Source organism: Pararge aegeria, chromosome 9 (assembly GCF_905163445.1).
Source record: "Pararge aegeria chromosome 9, ilParAegt1.1, whole genome shotgun sequence".
NCBI lineage: Eukaryota > Metazoa > Arthropoda > Insecta > Lepidoptera > Nymphalidae > Pararge > Pararge aegeria.
In genome coordinates, this window is record NC_053188.1 from 5,080,299 (window position 1) to 5,101,219 (window position 20,921).

Genomic DNA, 20,921 nt, shown 5'->3' on the forward strand with positions numbered 1-20,921 from the left:
GTGGAACTTGTGTGTGTGTGTGTAAATGTTAATAAATAAATATACTACGAAAATACACACATCGCCACCTAGTCCCAAAGTAAGCATAGCTTGTGTTATAGGTACTAAGATAACTGATGAATAATTTTATGAATTATATACATAAATACTTGTAATATACATATAAACACCCAGGCACTGAAACTCATTCATGTTCATCACACAAACATTTTTCAGTTGTGGGAATCGAACTCACGGCCTTGGACTCAGAAAGCAGCTGCAGCACTGCGCCAGTCGGAATTGCTGAAAACTTTTGCGAATTGCAATCAAATTGCTTAAAACGCACATAACTTAGAAAAGTTAGAGGTGCGCGCTGGGATTCGAACTCGTCCCTCCCAAAGTAAAGGCGAAGTCCCACCCACTACATCATTTGTCTCTCCTTTTACTAAACTTAAACATTGTAACAAAATTCTAGTAAAATGATCCCAAACACTAGTATTAATGCCTAAGCAAACGTATACACAGGCAAGATCCACACATTGTTGCATGGGGGTTCACCGTGATCTATATGTATAACACACACAAGACATTCGATCGCCATGCGATAGCTCGGGGAGCGCAAATATTTGCCGTTCGAACTAATGCACACTGTACACTTACTAACTGTACCATGTATTAGTATAACTTAGGTCGTATACATAATATCGTAGTATCAATTTCACACAAATATCTTAACTATGAATTCTGTGAACTAAACTAAATTTATAATTTAAGAAACCGACCCCTGACTTTTAATATATTGTTCATTATTCTACTAGTTAGCGGCATAACTCCTTCAATATTGAGGGAGTTGTGAAATAATTTGTCTCTAACTTTTGTAAGTTTTTTGAGTTTGACTCTTAACCATTATTCATTGTAAAGTCTGCAATCTGAGGACGCTCCGGTCGTGCGTAGAGAGGTGTGGAGTATAAAGGTTGAAGACATTACAAATAATACCATACAGATTCTCCTGCTTTGCGCGGAGTATAGCCAATTAAGCTTAATTTTATAGCTTCATAGTTATTTGCGTTTTAATTTATTAAAATATTACTTGCTTCAAACGGCGAAGGAAAACATCATGGGGAAACCTGCATGCCTCTTTTCTTGAGCTGTGTTTTACGCCTTTGGTTGCCTGGAAGAGATCGCTATGTGGATAAGGCCGCCAAATTGTATACTTTTTGTTAAATTTTTATTTATAATTTTTCAATATGTTTATGTGGTGTACAATAAAAGTGTATTCATTCTTTCATGTTCTCAAAGGAGAGTCCAACCCCCACTAGGCCAGCGTGGTGGACTACGGCCTAAACTCTACTCATTATGGGAGAAGACCCGTGGCCTGTAATGTGTCATAGGTTGATATGATTATTATGTAATCGTTTCATTTGTCTGGCGGTGATAGTCTTTGACCGATTCCAAACATAGCTAAGAAGTCCCTACTAATTCGCCTTTTATTTAAAAAAAAAACAAAATTGGTTTAACCATTCGGGAGTTATGTAGTGGAATAAAAATAAAAATTACTCCGACATACTTTTTTCCGTCACCAAGCATTACTGTTTTCCGGTCTAAAGAGCGTGGTTGCAGTCACAGGTATATGAGTCCTAACACCTACGACTCAGGTGGTTAATAGACGGCGGGACTGTGTAGGGCGTATTCCTTTTTGCGAAGTGTTGCTCAGTTTATAGGTGATAGTTTGCGACTTATTACAATAAAAAGTAAGAAATGAAGCAACGTTTTGTTGTCAGTTTGGTTCAGTTCATAGATTTATTTCTTTTTGTTTTCGAATTGTATAAAACTTTTTAAGTTTCTTCAGACTCGCTGGATTAGGCCTCTGTTCTCAAATACCTAAGAGAGGAACTATGATCGTAATTCGTAGACTATTTTCACACGGTTGGCGGACTCTATGATGCTGGCTATTCCAATAGTAGATTATGAAACAAGTAATGTTAAATTGCATTCAGTCAAGGCGGTATTAGGCGCATGGGCTGGAAGCGAATGCGCTAAGAAAGCCGAGAGTAGAATTTTTACGTAGAATCCTCTTGGTAGACTAAACTCAAAGGCAAAGCAAGTTAAGTAAGGTTTCTTAGTTATTTTTAAAAAAGACACCTTCGTGGCGCAGTGGGCGAAAAAATTACGAAAAGGAAAATTATGAAATAATTTTACATTATCGTGCATAAACGTGCAGTCTTTACAAACATAAAGTCCTTAAAAAGTAAATAGAAAGCTTGAATGTGCAGTTTAAATAGCCAAAGCCAAAATCAGTAACTACTAGCGGACGCTCGCGACTTCATCCGCGACCAACCTTAAAAGATAGATATGTGCTGTCACGGACCTTTTTTTAGAACTTTTCGTAGGGAACATCTTTGTTTTATCTCATACATTACTTTATCAAAACTTTGACCGTTTTCGCAGCGAACGCAGCGGAAGCTCTCATTGGTGCTACGCTCCTATGGGTCTTAACGTGATTATCAATAGCCTTTAGCCTTTCCCGATAAATGGGCTACCCAACACTGAAATAATTTTTCAAATCAGACCAGTCGTTCCTGAGATCATCGCGTTCAAGTAAACAAACAAACTCTTCAGCTTTATATTTTAGTAGAAGATAAGATTTCGCGAGAGTTTACTTGTTGTGTACCGTGGGTATTAAGGTTTTCTTAGTTACTTAAAATAACGCCACGGAGGTTATCAAAACTACTGCAAAAAGGAAAAAGTAAATAATTCGTTAACTTTTCTTCTTTACAAACTTAAAGTTCTTTTATAAATAATTTGATATGCATACACCTTATCTCACTTGATTAATTGTAAATAGAGCATAGTAAGCTTGAATGTGCAGTTTAAATAGCCGCAGTACCTTTATTCAGTATTTAGCGGGAATTAACTGTGTTTGCACTGTATAAGGTAGCTACGGTGGGTATTAAGTGGGATCTATAGGTATTAAACAGTGCGACTTAGGCGAGGGCTACACCGCCACGTGTTACTTGTGTCCGTAACATTCAATAATAATATTTTTTATTAGTTAACTTTGACCCATCTACCCTTTTATATAACAGAATAATTAAAAACTAAACTAAATAAAAACAAAAAAAACTTACACACTCTTTTACTTAAGAACGTTTAACCTTCTCTCTCCATCTTGACAGTCTCCGGTCGGCGAATGACAACCAACTTGAGGTGCCCGTATCTCACTCCCAGCGCTAAAACAATGAAATAAAAAAAATAAAAACTATTAAATATACCATAAACTATTTTACTGTTAACCCAGTAAAACTTAGGAACCCTCTGCCGTGAGAAATCTGTCATTCTGAGTCTAATCATATTTTTAAATAAGTATTATTTATCAACGTAATTAGATGATCTTTTTTTAAACATATTTTTTTATTAATATGTATTTTAATGTACGGTTAAATTTTTTTATTTATTTGATATATTTACTTTGTGCTCGATCCACCGACCGCTTTACTAATAGCTGATGTTGCCTGTAAAAGATCACTTAAAGTGATAAGACCGCCTTTGCATCCTAACCCTGTGCCACCTTGTAGGTACTCTTGTATTTATTTTACTTTGTGTTTTATTTAATTAAAGTTTGACGGCCGAGTAGCGCAGTGGGCAGCGATCCTGCTTTCTGAGTCCAAGGTCGTGGGTTCGATTCTCACAACTGGAAAATGTTTGTGTGATGAACATGAATGTTTTTCAGTGTCTGGGTGTTTATCTGTATATTATAAGTATTTATGTGTATTATATTCATAAGAAAAATATTCATCAGTTATCTCAGTACCCATAACACAAGCTACGCTTAGTTTGGGGCTAGATGGCGATGTGAGCCTCTAAATATACAATATAATAATACCGCCGATTGGCGCTGCGGGCAGTGATCCTGCTTTCAAGGCCGCGGGTTCGATTCCTACAATTACAAAATGTTTGTGTGATGTACCCGTATGTATATTACTCATAAACATATTCATCAGCTATCTCAGTACCCATAACACAAGCTACGCTTACTTTGGTAGTATATTTATTTATTTATGTATAAGTTATTTTATCTTTCAACCTCATGTTTTCTAGAATTTATATTGGGTATAGTGCACACGCGCTCTTAAAGTGATAAAAGAGTCGGAGCACTAACATTCCAATTCCCATTTAATAGTGATAATTTGTCGGGAATAGTGCCAATGTGCTACTCCTTGCCGCAGCCTTCAAATCCTTGGCTACATATAAATCCTTTCAAAGATTGACAGTGCTTTAGCTTCCCTGATGCAAGTAATCCAAGTACTCACATGATCGGTATACATTTTATAAAAACAATGAATCAAAGAATATATGAAACTGACTTCATTGCAACTACTTCATGTCCTGTTTTGTTGAATCAAATGATAATGAAGAAATCAAAATATTTTCCCACGTAGAACACCTAACTAAGGTGATAAAGGCAAATATTATGCCATATACCCTGTCTGAATGTCATATTTATGCAGAAAAATCGCGCCAAGCCGCAGGCAAAAGCTCGTTTGAATATAAAAATGAGCTTAAATCCCTAAGCTCCCAAAGCCCTTATTTTTGAAGCACATTTTTTTATATAGCGCGCAAAATTAAGCAATGTAATTCACACCCCTGGGTCCAATACTGTGTTAATGAAATATCAACATTTTCCCGTATACTTTCGCGGCAATTTCTTTTTAATTAACGTTTTCACTCCACACAATTTGTTTAACCCAAATTGCATTATGATACACTTTTATCTGACTTTAGCAATTAAAATATCACTTGTTCAACGGTGAAGTGAAACATCGTGAGGAAACCTGCATACCTGATAGTTCTCCATAATGTGCCAATTCACACTGGACCAGCGCGGTGGATAACGGCCTTAACCCGTTCTGGTTAATGGGTTGATATAATGATGATGATGATGACTGTTTTACTATATCAATACGAACAATTTGTAATTAGGGGTCTTTAGATCGATCAGATGCGAAACAGTTTCTCGGACTTAAAAGAAATGTGGATTAATATCCTTTCACTTTTAGTGTCATTAATCCTCAGGAAACACCTACGCCCAGATGTTGACCTAAGTTGGACGAGAACCTGGTGCGAATTCCCGGGTCGCGCCAATATCATTTAGGTAGTTTAAATAAACGAAGTTTCACCTTTCTTAGAGTTCTATATATAATACGCAAATGACGTCACCGATAATCATGACAAAAATATATCTTATATCTTTAAACGAGCAATTCTTGTATATGTATAATTGGAATCTCGGAATCGGCTCCAACGATTTTCATGAAATTTAGTATGCAGGGGGTTTCGGGGGCGATAAATCGATCTAGCTAGGATTCAATTTTAGAAAATGTCATTTTGTCAGTGTTTTCCGGTAATACCCGATTTGGTGCAACGAAGTTGCACGGGTCAGCTAGTATATATTAAAACACAAATATATTAAACGAATGACACAATGAGCCCTTTCATCTATCTTCTTGTTTGCGAAAGAAGTTAGGTATAGTGATAGACGACTAAGACACTGGGAGGTATCTTTGCATCGTTCGAGTCCATGTAGGACTGAGGTGCATCGATAATGCAGTCGTATTTATATCAAAATACCCACCAACTCAATGTCATAAACAAGTGAGATGTAGAGCTTGAACCAAAGACGCTGTTTAAATGCAAAAAAAACAGGCTGCCTTTTCGGGCAAATAACAATTATAATCCCACTTCTTTTGATCTATAATTCATAGACAGACAAACCCAATAACAAGTTTTGCCTGGCAAAGGAATTGAACCCAGTACTTTGTGATATATATTCAAACACGTAGAAATACATATCCCAATGATTAATGCCTTTATTCATATGCTAAGAGCCTTACAAGCCACCATCATGCGGCCTAGATGCAACCACAATACAGCTTAGCGGTGAACATTAAATCCAGTCGATGGGTAGGTACTTTCGAATATATGTAGTGGTTATTTCGAGTTAACCTAGAGTGTGATAATATAGAGAAACATATACTTTCTGGTGGGAGGCTTCGGCTGTGGCTACTTACCACCCTACCGACAAAGGCTACGCGACTTAGCGTTCCGAAACGATGTGGCATAGAAACCGATTAAGGATGGTTTAATATAACTTCCATACTCCCTAAATAACTAAGATTGAAGCGTTCTAACCTATCCCGCTATAATCTTCACAAAAAAGGAATAACTAATTAAGACGGTATATAAACATATATATAAATACGTCTTTGAATTAAAGTTTTAACCTAAATCTCATTTAAAGCATTAAGCTTTCAGAGTACTAAGAAATGGTTTAGTATAAAAAAAGATTTAGATTCTTAAATAAAAGTTAAACTCAAATCAACAATAGCCATCCAATGCTGGACTAAATCGGTGGGTTGGCACATAATTACCTCGCTTGGAAGGTGGGTTGGTGATCGCAGGAAATGGTAGTAGTAACACAGCGGATGCTGCTTCCCCCCCCCCCCCCCGGGAAGAAGAGGGGTGGTGACAACTGTATTCTTATCTACCGTTACCACACGGTAAACTCAAAAACATGTGTGTGTGTTGTGTAACCACGAAAGAAGTGAAACTTCTTTATGACATCATTTTATTTTAAATTTTATTATTACAATTAATTGATGTTTACTTAGATTAACAGTCGTATTATTTATTTATTTTATTTGTACACCACAAATAGGAAAAAAAAAACATTAGACACAACAAAAATAAATTTAAAAAGTAGGATACAAAGGGCGGCCTTATCGCTTATTAGCGACCTCTTCCAGGCAACTACTTCTAGGCGTATTCATTAATAATTGCAAGTTTTAATAAAATTAATTTACATACACTGATATTTACAATTAAAAACTAAGGGAAAAACTAAAATAACTTAAAAAAAGCCATTAACACACCCACGTGTTGAATGTATTAGAAATAAATATGGCGCGTAACGGAAAAATGTGACTTAGAAATGAACATGGCGCGAAAAACTTTACATTGCTATAAAAATATTCCCATAAAGAAGTTTCAATTCAAATAAATTCAGTTAAATTCTCAAGGGCTACTGATTCAACTGAATTTTCAAGGGTTAGGCTTACACAGTGCTAACAAATGGCTTATTATCAAGATAAATAATTAAGTGCATAAACATGAAAGACGTCCTTTAATAAAAGTTGAAACTTAAGTGGAAAACTACGGACTCAATTACATTTTCACAAGGATTAGTCTTTCACAGTACATTTAAACGAGCACTTTAACGCAGTGGTCGTTTTTGCTGAGTTAATTGCTCGTTACCGACGTTAAGCGGGTTAATTTTATAGGGTAGTGTAAATACAAGGGAACTTTTAAATGAAATAATAAAACGGGACTCGTTTACGTAATGGAGAAAGATTTTATTTATTTCCTCCGCGCGAACGGCGCGGAAATCATGATTGCTAAATACTTAAGACTTGCTAATACGATAACATTGAGTTAAAAATAACGTTATTTAACGTTATAACGTTTATATATTTCAATATAATATACGCACGGGCTCAGATTACTTATACGTGTATATTAAAATAGTAACATTATTGAGTTACAATTATTATATTAAAAGTAACAGCTGTTTGTTCAAATACAACAATTGAATTGTTCCCGTTTGTTTTATATGTTTTTGTTATTATAATATCTTTGTGTTTCGTGTACATTAAATTGTGTTTGAATTAATTTTAACTAGCACAATTACGGTTACAGTGTAGGTTCTACGTAAATCGAAAACCACTGCAACTTTATACAATTTAAATCGATTAAAAAATTCTTAAAACGTTATTTTTTCAGTGTTCACGTATACACGGTTTTATGTATTTATGTATGTGTTTTTTCAGTATAGCTTCTAATTTGGTTCTTCAGCCAAATCTTTTACAGTTCTTCCATCATCCTTAGTTACAATAACTTTTGGATATACATTCAATAGAGCCGATTAGTGTAGTAAAATTTAAAAATAAAATTCATTTATTCCAAGTAGGCCTACTTTATAAGCATTTTTTTTATCACTCCAAGTATGTCTGTTTGTAGAGACTACCACAACATTCGTGTTGTCACTTTTTTTACATACTTTATGAGATACTATATTGAAATCAATTAATACTACGTAATAAATAACCTATAAGCATTTAAGTTATTAAACCCATTAACCATGTAACCTTATCTTCGCTTAAGAGCATCTTATGGGGAAAATGAGGTTCAAACAACATATAAAATTCTATGAAGTTCTTCACTGACTGACTGCTTTTTTCTGACTGACTCACTGAAAACAAACTGTTCTCCTCTGTACCTCTACACGATAAATTTGAAGGTTGTTCACAAAAAAAAATTACTAACATACCTCTAACGCAAATTTTCAGTAAGGTATAAAAGTACTACATAATTTGTAAAAAAAAATTTGTTGCGTTTAATTTAATTAAAGCAACTAATAATAGTAAAATATGAAAAAAGTACACGGATATACCACGAAGCATGTAAGTCGCGTTTGAGTCTGTCCAATCAAATCCTTAAGATCTTAAGTGAAATCGCAGGCAAATTCTTACTTGTTACTTTAGTATAAAAAGAAACGGTAAACAACATGGAATATTTGAAATCCTTAAGGCAGGCACATGTTGAGTAAAGAAAGTTGTAAAACTATCCAAAAAGCTTGGATATTCAGCGGGACCCAGGAAATGTTTCCACTGAGGCGTAATAACGTATTTTGCAAACTCTAAGCGCATTATGAGAGACCCTAAAGTAGAAGGCTTTGTCTCGCAGGAAAGCAATATCCATTATCTTAGACTTGTGAAGCCATTGTACTTCCGCGAAGCCCGATACAAAGAGTATCCAGCAAATAAAGATCATTGGAGGCAAAAATATTTTAATGCTAGGAATCGTGTAACCTTTTGCAATGAAAGTAAAGTACAAAGAAAGGAAGAGAGAAGAATACATTTAATTATAAGCTACGTACTTACGTAGCTTATAATTAAATATACTTATACCACACATAGGAATTATTTATAACATCTTAAGTTAATAAAGTGTGCGCTAACTCTGTAGTATGTGTTAAAGGTTTTACTACTGGAAAATTCCACACTAGACCACCATAACAAGCGTTGTGCAATCGAGGTACCGAGGACTTTTGACGACCTCCCGGGCCCAGTACTTGGAAATTTAAGTAGGAGGCTCCGTTTTCGATCTCCGATAAAGGCAATTTAGGAATTTATTATTTCTGAACTTTCTCTGATCTGGTCTGATATGAGGTTTTGGCCGTGTTTAATTACCACAATACGGACAGAGACGTGCCGCTAAGCGATTAAGTATTCCGGTGCGACGTCGCATAGAAAGCGATAAGGGGTTTATAGATTTAATTTAATATAACGTCCATACACCTATGACTGGTTAGCCCGTTACATTAAGCTTATAGAAAAGTCCTATTAAGCTTACAGAAAAGTCCTATTATAGTATAAAGGACTACGTAAACGATAACAAAGCTTGGGTGTAAATTATTGCTCTAACCAGGTTGCTCTTCTAATAATTTAAAATGACATTGTGAGATGGTGATAACAAAAAAAAAAAAAACACCCGGCTAAGTTTGTTGTGGGCTTCTTCTTAGACCAGGACGCGTTTGGAACCCTCGTAGCTTTAGTTTTAAGTTTACGAATGTGGTTATCGCCATCATCTCACTACCGTGTGGTTCTTATGTACGCATCGTTTCACTCGATGTATCGAAAGCTTTTGACCGTGTCTGGCATGAAAGTCTTCTGCACAAGCTTCCAGCCTACGGGTTACCCATTAGTTTTTGCAACTGGATCGCTGATTTCTTGAGTGGACGATTTTTTCGGGTTGTCGTCGATGGGTCCTCGTCTGACCTAATGGCCATCAACGCTGGTGTCCCTCAGGGATCGGTTCTTTCCGCTACGCTCTTCCTGCTGCATATAAATGATCTGTTAAAACCCGGCATCTTTGGGTATGCAGATGACAGCACTGTGACGGTTAGATACATGTCCAGTCCACGAGCTAGTGGAGACGAAACTCTTGTGCTCAGAGAGGCCTTGGTGGAACGCGTTAACCTGGCCTTAAGCGAGGTGTCCGATTGGGGTGACACTAATCTGGTAGAGTTTAATGCTTCCAAAACCCAAGCGTGTTTGTTTTCCGCCAAACGGAGTCCGTTCCCCCTAACTCCGACTTTCAGAAATGTATCTGTGCCAATCACGAATAGTATTGAGCTCCTAGGTATCAGCATTTCGTCCAATCTAAGCTTTGGGCAATGCATCGAGTCCAAAGCTAAAACTGCTGGCAAAAAACTTGGCATCCTCAACAAAGTTAAGCGCTACTTCACGCCAGAACTGCGAGGCACCGAAAGAATCTGCACCGTTACGTGGTTGAAATACCATCAACACGTACGAAGCGTTTTGCTTCTTCCTTTCTGATCCGCACCGCAAAGGCCTGGAATGCCCTCCCATCTTCCGTCTTCCCTGATACCTATAATCTGGGTACCTTCAAATCAAGAGTGAATAGGCATCTTCTAGGCAAGCGCGCTTCATCTTAGGCTGCATCATCATTTACCATCAGGTGTGATTGCAGTCAAGCACTTGTCTATATACTTATAAAAAAAAAAAAAAAAAAAATCAAAAGTGCCACCTGTGCCTACTTGAATAAAGATATTTTTGACTTTGACTTTGACTTTGACATTCTTAGACTGCATCATTACTTACCATCTACTTATAGTTAAATTAAAAATTTAAGAAAGCCTGTGACTACAGCACGCCACATTGTTACAACTTTGTGTGCTTTTGATGCTTTATGCCCTACATAATTGATGTTCAGTATTTCACGCAAAAAGCTCTTTGTATAGTGTATGTAGCAGGGCGCTACTAGGAAATTAGATTACTTTGTTTCCATACTGTGCATTTACATATTATACAAAGCCAGAATTAGCGGATCTGACCCTTTAGCAAGGTATAACGTGAGGGCGGGATGGTTGGGATGTTGTGACAGCGCAAATACTAATTTGTGCTGTCATCTTAAAATAAGGTTGTTCGGTTAATGGATGGAAACAATGGCTTAAGCGAGTCAAATATTCCATGACATCTACCATAGACCTTTTTACTACAAAATTATATTGTATCTTCAGTGATATGTTGCTTCGCTAAAATGTGAAATGTCAAAATTAAATTATTAAAGAAAAATATTTAACAAACAATCCTTTTATATTCTTCTCAGAAAACTCATTCATAAGGATGCTTAATAAATGGTCCGCCATATTGGATTTAGAATGACGTCACTTTAGCTATCATGCATGTTGATGGCCGATTGGATTGGTTTTTGTAAGTATTTATGTATATTATTCATAAAAAAATATTCATCATCTTTGGGGCTAGATGGCGATGTGTGTATTGTCGTTGTATATTTATTTATTGTCATCCTAAAATAGCGTGTATTCTAAATATCAGTTCAATAAAAGTGGTTGAATAAATTTGTAAGATTACACTCACACAAACTAACAAACAAGTTAGCTTGTAAGATTAGTGTTGATTTAAAAAAAAAAATCAAAATCGATTTCAAAATAACGAATAAATTTTAAGGAATTAGATCAGAAGGCTGACAAGAGTAGAGCGAATCTACTGGCACCTATCCTACCAATCAATTATTTTAGGTAGCAGTGTTAGGTTATTTGTTATTTCATTTTTTGGTTGTTTGGTTGATCGATTATTTATTATATTAGTCAGGGATCTGTTGTATCTATTTCACAAGATCTCTGATTTCCCTGCGACATTGTTTTAAATTTATCAAACGGCAGAGCTTTTTTTATTACAAGGGGCTTCTACCACCGCTTCAAGCAGTATCATTTTAGAACAGTTAATTTGACGTCCGGATAATAAGGATTATAGTTCTGAAATAAAACGTCAACAATACCCAAATAATACTGCAATGAGCAATAATAGTACCTAAGCCTCTACATACATAGGATACGTTTCGAAATACTTGTATATACAGCAGTTGGTGAATGCGAGTGTTTTTGCCTAACCAACCTTTAACTAAACAGCGCACAGTTCGCTTCATTGTCACTACTTTGTGTACATTTGATGCTACATGTCCTACATAATTGATGCTCGGCATTCTCACGTGAAAAGCTCTCTGTGTCGTGTATGTAGCAAAGCGCTACTTGTGGCGCTACGCCGCTGCTGCTATGAAATTAGATTATTTTGTTTCCATAGTAAGTATTTTATGTCATCCTGGTATTTAATGGTTTAAAACGTTCATAACTTTTTACAAAGCCATAATTACTATTTAAACCGACACTATATCTTGAAGTTATATACTTCATTAAGACTTGACAACGCTGACATACAGAGGTTAGCTTTTTTAATAATGTTGCGTCGATCTCCCACAGTGGCACAGTGGAGGAAGCTGTATAAGTGATGGCAATTTGGGAATTAATCATCATTATCATCATACCAACCCATTACTGGCCCACTACAGAGCACGGGTCCACTCCCACGTTGAGAACGGTTTCGGCCGTAGTCCACAACGCTGGCCCAATCCAATTGGTGGACTTCGCACACCTTTTTTTTTTTTTTTTTTTTTAATTTTATTTATTAGGTTTACTTACAAACACTTACACTAATACAACCGTTTTTTAAATTTAACTATTCTATTTAAGTGTAATGTTTTCTTAAAAGTAAACACAGCATATGAAAATATACAAAAACACCATAACATGAAAACAAAAGGTATCGTGAATGAGAATATAATAACAACATATCTCACAAACTAAAAAATAAATCAAGGTACAGCAAATAAGGGTCAATTGGTCCATGATAAAAATATCTTATCTCTGAACTTATACAACGAGTCAGAGTAAAGTCACCTTTGAGAACATTATGGAGAACTCTCAGGAATGCAGGTTTCCTCGCGATGTTTTCCTTCACCATTGAAGTAAATTAATTACTTAAAACGCACATAACTTAGGAAAGTTAGAGGCGTGCTGGGAGTCGAACTCAGCCCTTCGAAGTGAAGCCGAATAATAACTACACGATATACGTCCCTCAAGTTCAATGAGTATTTTAAAAAATCGTTTGAGATAATAAAGTTTAACGATGTAAATTATAGTATGAAGTGGGTTTTTGAATTATGTAATCCATATGTTATATATCTAGTTATTTATGTAGTTTTAGAATTTATTCCATCTAGTATTTTTTAAGTGTTACCTAATAGTAATTAGTTTATGTATCCCGTTCTTTCGGATTTCCTCTCGCCAAAGTTGTCGGGGAAAGATCGGTTTGGAAGATATGACCGCCGACCGCAAATTATATATTTTAAGTTTTTTTTTACTGTTATTTTGTTTCTTTTTCTGTATTATTCAATGTGAGTGCAATAAAGTTTTACAAACAAACCAATTGCTGAATATTCTCTGGTCTGGCAGGACTATGGTCCCAAGGTATATTGTAATACGGTACGATGCCTCTATTAAACCTATAAGTGAATGGGTTTAACTGCCATGCCTCTAAAAGATTAGCCTGCTATCATCTCTTGACTTGAGGATAGTGTTTTACATTCAAAGTCAGATCTTGACTGCAATCTTTCCTGGTAGTTCTAGAATCTCATCAATCTCTATGAAAACTCGTCAAATCGTTGCAGCGTTAAAAAACAAAAATTGCAAACTTTAAATTTAAGGGACACATGTCATGTTTAAGTGTCTCTTTACGATACAGTCTTATCTAAATCCAATGAATTAACTTAAGGTTACTTGAGGAGGCAAGTTTAATCTCTAAATATTTTAGTAGTAGAATAAACGAGTACATAGTAAACGAGATTTTTTTTAATCTGAGTCACAGAATTACCCGCAATCATAACCCAATTTAGCAGATAATGACGTTTTAAAAAAGAAAATTATTTTTAGCATAAAATCCGATACTACAGTCGTCTCGAAATACAGCGGGTGTTTTTGACGTAGGATTTATGATTTTAATAAAACACTCGGCGCGATAACCTTACCGAAGGGCCATGACCATTCCGGATACGCGACACCTGAGCAGAAGTTTGTGTACAAATTATTGCGGGTGATGACGCGTTGGCAGGCACCGCCAAATATGCTGTGCCTGCCAGCAGACCATCATCCTGTATTTTCCACTGCTGCAGTAGAGGTCTCCTTTGGCACAGGAGAGAGAAATATAAAGCTATGACCCACTACGCTACTCCAAAGCGGATAGGTGGGTATTAAGGGTTATTTTCCTCATATTAATTCTCGGCACTGATTGCTTAAAGTATTCTCTGAAATACGAAGGTAGACCACGCCAATTTTTTTTTTTAATAGCCAATATTTCAATACTGGTACTAGGAATGCTTTGACAAAAAATCAAGCCCTCCTGATCCTCGTGATCAGATTTTTGAAAAGCAGATGCCTGCTGCGTCGATACGTCTGAAAATTAAGTGTACCTAAACTGTCGCGATTTGTGAAGATTTACTTTATTTTAAAGGAACAAGATGTAAGTTGCATTCCTATTTTAAATAATTAAAAAAAAAAACAGAAACAGGTAAAGAAGTAACAGAACTACTAATATGCTTAAAAGTTATATGACTGAGATACAAAAATTGTAAAAATGAACTATATTTTTTATCTGTATAATTTTTTAGTCGTCTTCAAAACGGATGAGGTTCTCAATTCGTTTGGTATTTTTTTCAAACCTATCAATTGGTAGCACATACAAATATTTGTATTTTATTAATATTAAATGGATTTTGTTGTGTATCTGTGTTAAGTTTTTTTTTAACTTTTTAGTTTTTTTTTTATAGTGTAGTACAACGACACACTATTTTAAACCTCTATTAACCATTGCTAAGTCATTTAATAAATTAAAAGTCCTTAAACAATGTAAATTAGTTAAAACTAACAACGGTTTGTATTGTATTACTTCTTCTACGGTAAAAGCCCGATGGATCCTATCACTGCATAAAAGATTAAATCGAATTCACTTTTTTTTACCACTCCCACCTCTTGTCGCAAAACTAAAAGCCATGGCCCAGCAGTAGAGAGTGTTGCGTTATTCGGTTTTCACCCCATTTTCGACGTAGAGTTTCGAAATAAGCACGTTTAATTAAACACATCGGGACGCAAAAACAGGAAAGATTTCAAAAGGATATTTGCATTGAGCGAACAGACTCGTTCATAATATATTTAAATTTCAGTGAGATGTGTATCGTTTCGCATAAATGCTGCCCAGATTTTAATTATTAACATTTTCGTCATCTCAACTATCGGATGCTCACTGTTAGGCATAGATCTCTTGAAGCAATTTCTACATTCCATGCCCCGACGTCGCTATAGCCGTTAGATTTTATACTATTAGGTTTTTTTTTTAATTTATTAAATAGCTCGCTTTATAAATTTTTAAAAGAGGCACCAATGACGCGCGCCCTCCGCATCCTCAATATCACATCAGATCAATGTGATTTGTATTATACACAAGGATCGCAATGTGGGTTATTTGTTACGGGAATAAATAATTAAATAGCATCGGATATAGCATAACGATGTTAAGATTCTAAAAGCTACACTATCGCATTGGGTTTAAGTATTAAATGTATTTTAGTAATGATAGTGTTAGAATAAGAATATCAATAATAAATAAAATAAAATTTATAAAGCAAGTCGCTAATCGTAGTAGAATCAAGTTAACATTTTCCGGGAAAAAAACAGCCGTGAAATTGCAATAAGATCGTCTATAGATCGTCTATAGATTCCCAATGATGTATGTAAAGTTGAAACGAATCAGCTAGTTCCCTAGTAACACCATAATAAGAGGAATAAATCTTTTTAATCGCTGTTGTAAAATACTTTTAAGAAAAAGACTCATTTATAAAATAATTTTACTACAAAAATAAAGCTACTCGAAGCGTGTACCCTAATTTTAAACTGAACAGGTCTTTTTTATATCAAATTTGCAAAATTACGCAATATAATTCTCACCCCAGGGAGCAACAGGACTGGCCTCATAAAATACTGCTTGGTAGGTACCTTGCATCTACAGCAATTTCTTTTTAATTAATATTTTCTTTTCAAGACTTGGTTTATTCAATTTTCAATCTGTTGTATTTATATCAAGGGAAGTTCATATTTTCATGTAAACGTTCAAACGTGATTGAAATCAGAATTATTCAATATCAAAATTCGAAAAAAATATCCATACTTACTCGCAAGTATATTATAAATGCGGAAGTGTTTGTTCGTTTTCTGTTTGTTTGCTTGTTTGTTACCTAAGTTTAGCTCAACCGTTGAACCCATTTCGGTGAAATTTGACACATAAGTACACAAGATAATGTTCATCACTCTCAATCTCATCAACTCAGCTGACATTTTGAGCTATAAATGTGATCGCAAATTCAAATTCAAATTCCGAAATTTTCCATTCATGTAGGCCCGCAGGCACTTGTTAAGCGTTCATACGTATATAATAACAATACTAGGCTAGAAAAGAAGAGCCTACAACAAACTTCGCCAAGTATTGTTCACCTTTTCACCGAAAATTTTTTGGTTTTTTTTAGAATATTTATACGAGATTAAGTAATAATTAAGGTTATCCGAAGCAGTTAAACTCTAAAAGTTGCTTAACGAAATTAGCAATGCACGAGTCATTTGTTATAAGCTTAGGTGGCCAATGGACGTTGGCCTCCCAATGCGGTGTACTGGCTATCCCGCACCACTGAATACTAGCGGTTACCGTAGTATATGGAAATCCTTCGAAAGATACACCTTTTTTTATTATTTCTGAAAAAAACTTTAAATTTTATTAGTCGCTTTGAGCAATTTTTGGTAGAAACTAACTTGTGGTTTTGCGTCACCGATAGTCTCGACATGCTCGTGACGTCAGATACATCCTTGCACCAGACTAGCGACTAGTATAGCTGTCTGTTTACATGTTTTCGCATGTTTACACTAATAATCGTCTGTATCGAAATACTGTTCTCTCTGGCACACGGAGGACGGATACCCACGTTATCTCCTTCCACCAAACGACACTGAATCTGAAGAAAAATAATTAAGGAGTGCGACCCTCACCCTAAGCATCAGAGAACCACAGCATAAGAAGCATTCACTTAATTTTTTACAAGTCTTATAATGTAAACAATAATTTCATTTCTTTTTAGTACAAAACATGATAAAACAAAAAATCATTTTCGCCATGGAAATGTGTTTTTTTACTATTTTCTGACTGACCCGATGACCGTGCCATATTCACGGCAAGCGGTTAGATACCATCCACATAAGACTCTCCGGCCTTGACCGGATTTCCCTGCATCACTACGCCAGGGAATTCTAGATTAAGGTTGAGCCGACTACCTTAATCTAGAATTCCAGTCCTTTTAGCTAAAAAGCCGTATAACTTTTTAGTGAACGCGCTTGAGGCTTGACCTTAGATAGATAGTCACAGGCCGGTACTTCGTGGTACATGCCACTTTCTTTTCCTGGGGAATGCTCTGATTACAGACCATTGTTTTCCACTTACCATCAGGTAGGACACATGCGTGGTCCGTCAAATCACCATCATCATCAACAGCCTATTACAGTCCACTGCTGGGCTAAAGACCTCACCACGCAAGGCAGACGGGTAAGTGTAGTAGTAGCACAGAGAACGCTGCTGCCGGCTCTCCGTTATATTCCCTAAGTCGCCTAGTATGACGCACCCGGAAAGAAGAGGGTTGGTGACTTCTGTATTCTGTTCTACCGTCACCACGTAACAAACATTACAATGAAAAAAAAATTAAGTGCGGCCAATTTATCCGCGGGCTATTGAAGTAAACAAACATATGACAGGCTGCTCGCTTAGTGCAGGGGTACACAACATTTTAGTCTTTTGCAAAAATTAAAATAATTTTTAATTTTAGTCTTTTGTAAAAATTTAAAATAAAATAGGTTGTTTACCACTAAAATACTAAAATAACCAATCCTGATCTAAACTAAAATGACGACCGGTCATTTGTTTGTTTACATTCGGATAAATTAGCCGTACTTTAAATTCCTATAACAGGCAATTACTGATAAAAGAAATTCAGCTCTCTCAGTAGTTTTAAATAGCACTTTAACGTGCTGGAAATTCTCGTAAAGTCAACCACTTAATGCCAACGTTAATCGAGTTAATTTTATACAGATTGGACTGTATAACGGAGAATTTTAACTGCGTAAGATTTCTTTAGGTGGTGGTGGATTTCTTTAGATCTCACCAGGACCACGATCTTCAGTGATGAAGGAACGACCATAGAGAGAAGATTTCTTTAAATCTGTTTAATTTGTTTCGTATACTTTGGGTAGTGTGTGTGGTGTGTATTTTCTATTAGAGAATTTGCTTTACCAGCCAGCAGTTAGTATAAGAGTAAGTTAAACCTCCGGTCCCGTTTGTAAGTACTTACTTGTGGTAATAGTCGTTAAAGCCCACCATCCCGCATTGGAGCAGCGTGGTAGATCTATGATCTAAAACCATCTCTCCTATGAGAGGCACTGCAGTGGGACGTTAATAGGCTGCGGAAGATGATGATGATGTAAGTATCTATGTTACGGATAGGTACTTTGAACGTTCATCCCCTTCAAAACCTCGGATGGATTTTAAGCTTTGCACAGCCTGACAGGGGATATAATTAACGTGACACCTGCTAAAACACCGGAACATGGAATAGGAGAAGTTTATCCCCGTTTATTCATCATCATCATCATCTTCACATCAACCGATAGACGTCCACTGCTGGACATAGGTCTTTTGTAGGGAGTTCCAATGTCCACGATTCTGAGCCGCTTGGATCCAACGGCTACCTGCAACGCGCTTAATGTCGTCTGTCCACCTCGTTGGGGGTCGACCAACGCTGCGCTTACCAGTACGGGGCTGCCATTCCAGCACCTTGGGACCCCAACGTCCATCCTTTAACTTGGAAAAGTTAGAGGTGCGTGCTGGGATTCGAACTCGGCCCCCCGAAAGTGTCGAGCTCCTACCCACTGCGCTATCACCACTCCTAATACATACACGAATATTATTTGGATATTATTTCCACTTGTGTGCTCTGAGAGTTGATAAAGCTGTTGGAAAAATGTTAAATTTGTATCCTTCCCCGGGGATATAATTCTCTCCTGCCCATGCTAGCCGTGTTTGTATTAGTTTGATATGATGACGATGATGATTATCTATTGGCAACTTGGTGTATAGCCTCATGGAGACGGCATTTTTTCTCAACTTTAAAAGTGAATGTTTCATATATTGTACAAGTTCATTACTGTATATGGTATATATGTATATAGTTAGTGACCTCAATAAATAAATAAATAAATAAATAAAACGCGGACGAAGTTACGGCAACAGAAAGCCATTAAGAAAATAATAACCTACCAATAAAAGTCAAGAGTACGTTCCATTTTCGTAGAGATGGAAGTTTTCGCACACTCATTATGTAGATTACTTTAGACGACGTGACATTCACATTTTCATCACGTTAAATTGCAGTTAGATCGTTTAAGGCTAACTTGGAGGTACGTTCAGAATCTCTGCGCAGGTGTTTTCACTAGTTATAATCTTTTACTTATAAATAAATGTCGGAGGAAGTAGTCGGAACAGAGTTAAGATAGAGATATCGGTTGTTAACTAAAACACTTTGTTAAATCTTAATTTAATTTGATTTATTCATTAATTTAAATTTACTAAATTGTGTAAAAATTATCGTCCAATCAGGGTAGGCTTAGAGCGGGGACGAGGCACCATCTTTAATGTCATGTGGCTGACAAGCTGTTTGTACAACATGCATTTTTGAATCGAGGTAGATCATTACGGGTTCTTTACTCATTTTTAGAATAGAGGAGTGAAGTTGGTTTCGCGAACCCGCACCTCTGATTAGTAGTTCAATTTCAAATATTGCATTATTGTAGCTGCAGAATTAAATGTCAAAGTCAAAGTCAAAGTCAGAGTCAAAAATATCTTTATTCAAGTAGGCCCATAGGTGACACTTTTGATGCGTACATAAGAATTACACGGTAGTGAGATGATGGCGATAACCACATTCGTAAACTTAAAACTAAAGCTACGAGGGTTCCAAACGCGTCCCGGTCTAAGAAGAAGCCCACAACAAACTTAGCCGGGTGTTTTTTTTTTTGTTATCCCCATCTCACAATAATTTACACCCAAGCTTTTTTATCGTTTACGTAGTCCTTTATACTATAATAGGACTTTTCTATAAGCTTACGTTTAATACAAACTTTGAACTTTTTAAGAGACGTCTCCAATCTCCATCTCAATGGTATGAAATGGTGTTGTTGTTTAGTGTGTGTATTTAACCCCAATGACGCCCACTAGAACCGTGAACGGTAACAGCGATGTCGACAAGAATCGCCTTTCTCCGACATATATATTTAGACACTTGATTCATTTATGGGGAAAGTTTAGGCTGTTGTCACGGTTGCCAAGTTCAGATTGGAAGGCTTCTCAACTCTTAGAGTATTGTTCATAACACAAGCAGGTTTCCTAACAATATGTTCTTTCACTGTTAAAGACAGTAATGTTTTGTTCCAACATTAGAGGTGCTTTCCGGAGATCGAACACAGTGCCTCCGAACGGGAGGCTGAAGTTTTAACCACTGGGCTATTGCCAAAGCCATAGATCGGACGACCTCTTTGGCGCAACGGTGAGCGCTGTGAATTTAATTAGGAGATCCCAGATTCGATTACCGGCAGAGGCAATTTGGGAATTTATTATTTCTGAATTTTCGCTGGTCTGGTCCTAATAAGCAGGCTTTGGCCGTGGCTAGTTACTACTGTACAAAGACGTGTCGCTAAGCGATTGAGTGTTCCTCACTGCATCCCCACTTACCACCAGGTGAGATTGCAGTCAAGGGCTAACTAGTAGTTGAATAAAAAATAAAAAGATAATAATAATATTTTGGCA